The following is an 8572-nucleotide window of genomic DNA, read 5'->3' on the forward strand; positions in this document are numbered from 1 at the left end:
GCTGCCACACCGCGTGTTCGGCAATGTCACCACCCGTGGGTGAAGTCACCCTGCCCATCCCGCTCGGGCATTCTGCATTCCCTGTCCTGTGTGTCCGTGCGGGAAACCGGGAAATCAGAACCCCACGCTCACTTGATGTCTGCAAGAGCTGCCACGTAATTATTAAAAAAAAAAAAAAAAACTTATAAATGCTGTATAATAGACTCTGTGCCAACAGTGGTGCAAAAGAAAAGATCTTTAGGTTCTTTCCTAGTTCTGCAGTGAGGAGGAGAGTAGCATTTTAAAAACCTTGAGATTTGGGTATCATTTGGGCCACTAAGTGTCTAAGGCTTTAAGTAGTATCTTTTTCTATATTTGAATACATAAAAACAACTTTAAAAGTTTATTAACAACTTGTTTTACAGTCACTATAAATATGGAGGAGAGAGGATGCAAACGATGTGTTGGAGGTTCTGACCAATCCTGGAGTATTGCTTGGTCAAACAATTTTTTAGATAAAGTTGGCACATTCCAGAACATTCTAGAAGGCCTTGTAGGAAAAAGAATTAGCAGCAATATAGCTTCAAGAAACTTTCAGAAGTCATCTGCTGAAGCTTCATTTCCTAGTCTCAGTAGACCCTGAATTACTTTTGCCAAAAATCTTCCATAGGTAGTCTGTGCTGGGAAAGATGCCTTAATCAGAGAGGAGTGAGCATATACTCAATTCCAGTTCATTTTGCAGGATCCTGACAGACACAAGCATTCCACTCTTAGAAGCAACTAAGCAGAGACAAGAACAAGTTTTGCATTATGGTGATGCTAAGTTCATCTTGTACAATTGTCCTGAAATTTTTTTTCAATTTTAATCAGAAATGGGCACATATTCACAAGTGCTAGTATTGATTTTCCCAATCTTTTCTAAATATATTCCTATAAATCTAACAATAAGTGCAGGTTTTTTTATATAAAACCTGTAGGATATTTTTCCAGTTATGATTTGTTATTTAAAAAAAACAAATCATTAGCTGTTGGTTCAACTCAACAAATTACTTAGTAACCTGTAATTCTAAGATGTAGGTGATGAACATAAGGCAAAAGAAAAAGATGTCTTATACATGTCAGAATTTACAGGAAGGTGCATCAGTTTGGGGTAGTTAGAATTACAGGTGGACTGCACTGGTGAAGAAAGTGCATGATTGCGACATGTAATCTTAATCTCCAAGAGCAACAGGCACATGCCATGCCATACATCAAGTACATAAAATAATATAGATAGAAAATAAATATCTTTTATATATTTATATGGCTTAAGCAATATAAATATATAAAATGTGGCTTAAGATTTATAGTGTTCTCATGGTTTAATCCCAGCCAGCCTCCAAACTCCATGCAGCCCCTCACTCCCTACCCCACCAGTAAAATCAGGGAGAGAACTGGAAGATTAAAAGCCAGAAAACTTGTGGGCTGAGATAAAGACAGTTTAATAGGGAAAGCAAAAGCCACACACAAGCAAACCAAAACAAGGGATTAATTCACTGTTTTCCATGTGCAAGCAGGTGTTTCCATGTCCAGGAGAGCAGGGCCTGATCAAATGTAATGGTGACTGTGGAAGACAAACACCATCACTCCAAACATGCCCCCTTCTTACTTCTTCCACTAGATTTGGAATTGCACCAGGATTGCTGAGCATGACACCACACGATAGGGAATATCCCTATGGTCAGTTGGGGTCATTTGTCCTAGCTGTGTCCCATCCCAGGTCCCTGTGGACCCAGCCTGCTCATGGTGAGAGGCAGGAAACCAAGCAGCCACGAGCAACACACAGAAAAGGCTTTGACTCCTTGTAAGCACTGCTCATCATTAACTACACACATATTAAATACAGATGTCATCACACACTGTGTTTCTAGCAGAAGCGTGAAACACAGCCTCCTGCTAGCTACTATGAAGAAAATTTACTCTGTCCCAGCCAAAACCACCATGTGAACATCCCAAAAGGTGATATAACTTGCTGTGTACTCAAATGGATGCTGTTCTAAGCGAAGGAAAAAGTACTTCCAGTGTTTAGTCTTAGACAGCATTATTGCCCTCATGGAATCCTTTCACAATTCCTGCACACACAGCACAGTAACATAAATTGCCAGGTACCACACTTCTTAACTTTCTAAAACTTATCTTTTTAAAAACTACTTTATTAAAAAGGTGACGTGATATTTCATTCCCTGTAATATTTCACCTTTCATTTTAATATTCACCATTTGGCAGTATTTCAACAGCTGTTTCCAGTAGTCTACACCATTTTATTTAGGCTGCATTTCTCTAATGAATTTATTCCCCTTTACTGTGCTGAACTATTTAATTACTAGATACTAATAAATTAAATTCTTGCACTAGAAACACACAGGCATAACATCTGGCTTTTAGGCATTATAGTTCCACTTTTCCTTCACATCTTAAAAGCTCTTCAGCTTCTTAAGATATTTGTTCATTTCACACATGGACGAAATAAATGGGATTCTTCCTTCCACCCTGTGTTTTAAACTGAAATTCTAAATATTTGTTCAATGTCAATTGCTAAATATTGGTCTTTTTTTCACTGACATAGGATTTGAGCCTATCAAGCTAATTTAGAATGATTGTTCTCAATGTGGTATCTCAAACACAGTCCCTTAAAATTTCTTCCATTCAGGATCCTGTAACTTAATCTATATGCCTAGGAAGATCTCAACGCCTAAAAATAGAGCTGACCAGGCAGTAACATAAGCTGCTGCTGTAAATTAATTATTTTTAATGGACCATCCAAATTCTGTTTAGTTACCCCTTAGTTTAAGTTCTTTGTTCTGGACTAAAAGTTACCAGTGTGTGATAAAAAAATTACTGTGAGATAGTAAAGTACATATCACAAGCCAGCACTGCACCAGGTCTGTGTGGAGAGGCAGCAGAGGGAATCTTTTCCTGGATGCTGCAAACATGTGCCTACAAACAGAAAACAAACAACCCTGGGTACCTTTCATTTGTTCTAAAGTTCATGCAATTTGGCAGCAATGCTGATGTGAAGGAGAAAGCCTTTCCTGGCTTAGTAGTATGCATTGCAGGCTGGAGTCCTCTTGTAGGTTCCAAAATTTTAGGACTACAAGGAGCATTTTATAGTCCTTTTATGAATGTAAAGAGCACAGCAAAGAACCTGAATTTGTTAATACTGTATGAGAGAAAAGTGAGGCTCGTGCAGTTCATGGTATAGTCATTGCTAAGGATGGTTACATGATTAGTTAGAGAATTCCTGTAATACATCAAACTTGTACATCATACAACAATAAAAATTGATAGAATGTCATTACCTTAAATAAAAAACTGTAACTCACTTCAGCTGTTTATGTCATCTGATCCACATACAAATGTTACACTACATTCTCATCACAATCCTGAAATTGTTGGTTGAGCTAAGTGCTCAGCAGTTTGCTGGTCACCATTTTTCTTTGGAAGAACTCCCTATAACCAAGGAAGAGTATTCCTACATGAGGGAGAGATGTAGAAAAGGTCTGTGATCAGGCTGATCCCCTCCATACTAATGCGCATTTAAAAGGTGATGGAAATCAGAGATGCACCAAAAAGAAAAAAAAAACAAAATGAAAAAAAAGACATGAGGACATGTAGACCTCCATTGGTGATATGCCTCAACTGCATCTAAATCTGTTTCCATACAACTGGTGAATTATCCCATTCAATTGTATAAAAAAGTGTGAGTCGGGTCAAGTGAAAGGACTGAAAAGGCCACATATGTAAGAGCCACATGATAAGAAAATCAGTTACTTTGGCAAAATGCTACAATTCCGGAATTTGAGATAATGATCAGTGATCTGATTGTTGATCTAACACTGCTTCATGTATAGAGAGGATTTTGTTTGTTTTAAGCATTTAATCATAGATCTGCTTAACCTATTGTATGTAATCAGTTTGTCATTTATCCAAGAGGGGGAGCAGAACACACATATTTTTTCATGTAATTAAGAATGATCAGCAGGGTTCAAAATCTAGGAACAAGAAAACATGGAGATTTAAAGTTTTTGGCAAAAAAAATCAAAGATGTATTTGAAAAGGTTTTCTATCTCATAAGCACTTTCAAAGCTGAGCTTCCCAATAAATGTTGAAAATAAAACAAGATCCTTGTGTCAGAATATTTAGAAATAAATCTATTGATTTCATTATAAGGGTACTTCTTTGTTTTCATTCTATGATTCCACCTCTAGCTATTTTAATTTAAAGCTGGTTAAGGCTTTTTTTAAAAATTTAGCTTTCTTTTATTCATATAGAGTATTTTTAAGAGTAGTTTCTCTTTTTCAGTAATATAGGCTTCCTTATGTTCTCTTTATCCCATTTTCTGTTTTCAATATGTTTTAGAAGGGCCTCCATAATTCTGGAAAATTAATTTTAAAAACCCAAACCAAAACTCAGAAGAATACTGCTATAATGTAATTTTTTGCCATCTTTTTCAGGCACTGAATTCACATCTTAATTATTATTTTCCTCTTTTACTCTAACAGTAAGGAACTACAAATAAACTATGTGTTTCAAGCTATTCTGCAATATTTCCTTTCATAAGAGTAGTTAGTAAGGTTCAAGGTTTTTAAAATGCTACATTTGTTAATATATCACAAACTGCACTAGAAATTGTACTTTATTTTTATGCCAGCTGCTAAAAGGTTCATGATTTGGCTTTGCCGATATTTGTAGTTCTTCCCAATCCTTTCCCTTGAAGAGCAGCAACAAATCGTCCTTTGAATATAGATTTTTACCCTTGTTACACCCAAGACTCTGTGCTCAAATCTGTTCTCTAGTTTACTAATTATTTGAATGCTGCTTTAGAAAATCAATAGTACATGAGTCACATTAGGGTTTGGCTTTCTAATTGTCTGCCCAATCAATAACTTTCTGTTCATTGACACTAAAAATTTTTCCTGAAATAGAGTAATTGATCAGATACAGAGCTACAAGGCAAAATTATGGCTGTCCTACCTAGAGCTAGGCTTTTGTAGAGTAGAAGCTAGAGAATTCTCTGAAGATTTGTATCCTATTATGAACTGTACTGGCTCTTATGAAAATTAATTGGAATGTGTGTTTCTCATTGAAATGTTAAAGAGAAGCAACTCATATCCATCTTTACTCAAATAATGCTTTCCTGTTGGAAGTAACTACTTTTACAGTAGTAAAAGGCATGTTCAGATTTGTGGTGCTTTTGCTTGGTTTTCCAGATACAAATATTGCACTGGATTGATCACAGTATTTTACATTTTCTTTGAAAATTGAGATCAGTGGACTTTATTTTACAGATAGAAAATCAAGGAAGAACTGAACCTAAAAAATAACGTTGCTGTTAAATCACATTCAAAAGGAGGTTCTCCTGGCTTTGTCTTATTATCTATCCTATTGATTTTTTAAGAGTTTATTCTGCTAACTTTGACCCTGAAAAGCCCCATGTATCTTTTAAGATATGAGTATTAAATTTCTGAAATTTGGGTTCACATGGATTTGGAGGACAAAAAAAGATTTCCTGTTTCATCCTGAAACAAAAACCAGTTGTACCGTCAGATGGAATACAAGGGATGAAATAGCTTGGCTTCCTTAACATCACTGCCTTTTCATTAATTCAATAAAAATCAGTTTTTAAGGGCTGCTTATGTGCTCTATGTTGCAGCTGTTATATAACTTTCTCTGGAAACTTGCCAATGATGTGCTGAAAACATGTGTGTTTCCACAGAACTCTTCTTTATTCATGAAAAATAGTAGAACGTTCAACAAAACACTAAGCTCATGGCATGATGATTACTATTACAAGATCAAGGACATTTCTGTGAATAGCTTTTCTGTGAAAATCCTTGAATTTGTAATCTCCAAATTCTGGCAGCTGTTGCTGTACTGGAAAAAAAATGATTGTGTGGGGGAAGGTAAAGAGATAAGATAAATACAATGTGAGCTTTTTTGTGTTTACAAATAGTTGCTATACATAAGTTATTAGATTTGGGAGTTGTTTTGTTTTGGTTTTTTTTGGGGGGGTGTTTGCTTGTCTAGGGAAGGGAGGTTGGATTAGTTCTGTTTGGTTTTTTGTTGTTTGGGGGAGGGGGGGTGCTGGTGTCACAATAATGCAGTTATTACTTTAGTCAATTAAACATAAGAGAGGAATTTTTTGTCGATCCAAAATCAAATTTCTAGTTCTAAGCAAGAAAATTTCGAGTTCTAAGAATCATATTTTATCTTAATTAAATTCTGTCTCTAAAGGTTGCAAAGGTAAAATATGAATATACTGTCTTGAAGCAGCTAGTGGTCCCTGAATAGACTGGCTCATACATTTCTTAGTTTTCCCTCCATTGTTCTTCCTTCTGAACACAGGGATATATTACTGCCCAGTGGTATCCTCATATGCTTCCCATTTCCATCTGTAAAAAAAGTTGACTTTTGTCAAAACTTCCCAAAGTTTTCCCCTACGAAAATTACTTTGATAAGGTACCTTGTAGCCACTTTGTATTCATAGAAACTCCATCTGAAGAAATTCTAAAAGTAAGATAACACCAGTCTGATCAAAAGGTATACTGAGGGATTTCCACTTGAACCAGCAAGACTGGAAGCCTGCAGCATCTTTTGAAATTAGCCATTGGCCTTTATATAAGAACAAATGCAAACAGCATTCCATGGGATCTCTGTTTTTTGTCCAAAGGACTCAAACCATCACTACCCAAGGATTAGTAAGAACACAGCAGTCACTTATGAGACTGCCCCCATGTATTTTCCAAGTCACCAATTGCTTTCACATCAGGGAGTTCCTTTGCTTTTTCTGTTTAGTAGCCCTCAATAGATCCCCTTTGCAATGTTAGTCCAGGCTCCATTTGAGCTCATGTCAAATCTATGCACTGACAACATCCTGTAGTGGGGAAATTCACAGAAAATGTAGCTCCTGTCTGAAGAATTTTGCTTGTTTTGAGCCTGGCTCATCTCTGCCTTGAGTCTTGTTAGAAGTCCCGCTTAATTTATGCCACCACTGATTTTGCAACCTCTGACATAACCCTTACTAAACTGTTCCTTTGGGTGGGAGTGGGTTCTTTGGTTTGTGTGGGGTGTTTTTTCCAGACTGAAAAATCCACCTCGTTCTTTTGTTCCTTGTAAAGAAAATTAAAGAAACTGTTACATGCATTGGTCATGCTTGTTACCCTCCTCTGAATCTTCTATAATTCCAATATCTCTTTTCCAAGATCAGGGAAATGAGGATCAGGATGATAATATGGTTCTTTCCATATTATTTTTAAACTATTTTTAATTTCCAATTTTCTTTTGTTTTGGTCTCTATAGAGTATTAAGTTTAAGTTTTGCACATAAACTAGGGTCCATCTTCTGTATAATTATGATCAGCCTAACCTTTTATGTGTGAAACTAGCATTGTTTTGCCCCAGGTCCATCATTTCACATTTGTCTGTCTTGAAGTTCATCTGGCATTTCCGCTGCTAGGTGATTTGGTCTTATATGATGCAGGAATTTTTATCATTAGATCCTAAAAAATCAGATCGGTGCACATTTCTAAGATACATTTAAAGTACAGATCAAGCTTGGGTTTTTAGTTCTCTTTTGTTTTGAAAAAATAGAGTGACATTGTAGGATGAAAAGACAAAGGACAAGACATTTATCTTAAGAAAAATAGAAATTCTGTCACACTAACTATAGTGCAGAAAGTAAATAAGTAAGAAAGAAAGTAAGTATAGTGTAGAAAGCCACTAGAAGATTTATCTCTGTGCATCTGACTCAAAAAAAGCCCATCAACTCTTTTCAAAGAGTAAGCAATTTACTCTTTTTCAAAACACTGCAGTTCAGTTATATTTGTTTCCCATTTAAATTGGCAGTAAGTTAATATCTTTGTTTTTCCACATGGGGAAAAAAATCCCTGCCATGTAGTTTCAGATAAAACCCACACTGCATAAAGGCATTTAATCCTATTTTCACTGCATACCTAAAGGTTCAAAAGAGTGTGAATGTCCACTTCATGACAATAGAAGCTACCTAGCAGGTTATTGCTCTTTTAAGTTTTTGACATTGTTGAACTTGAGGAATAATGAAGATAAGTGTTAAGACAAAGAAAATATAAAATTTTCTGCTGGGACAACAGTAGGAGAGTGGAGGAAGGAAATCCTTTAAGGTGTCTAGATCGACAGACAGATTATGTTGTGTGAGAAGTGTCTCATTTGTTCTTAGTGTAGTTAATAAAAGTTCAGGCAGTGTGCAGTGTATGCATTTTACTTCCCATCACAGTCTGAAATGCAAGAAGGAGAAAGAAAAATGTAAAGAGTCTGAGTTACCAAGATATTGCTCACGTTAACAAATTCTAAACAAGAAGCTGTAGCACTGCTTGTGGTATAGACTGCATTGTATATTGATAAATATGTTTTTTACACTTAACCCTGATGGCTTTAAACCTGCTATAATTATTCTTCAAATTCTATAAACTTCCATATATTCTATACTAATTATATTTGTGTAGAGTAAATTCTCAATTAATTCATAGTTTGTTTGCATTTTATTTTTTTTCTCTGGCAAGGCTAATGAAAGTAGAACC

This window comes from Geospiza fortis, unplaced genomic scaffold (genome assembly GCF_000277835.1).
Source record: "Geospiza fortis unplaced genomic scaffold, GeoFor_1.0 scaffold44, whole genome shotgun sequence".
Classification (NCBI taxonomy): Eukaryota; Metazoa; Chordata; class Aves; order Passeriformes; family Thraupidae; genus Geospiza; species Geospiza fortis.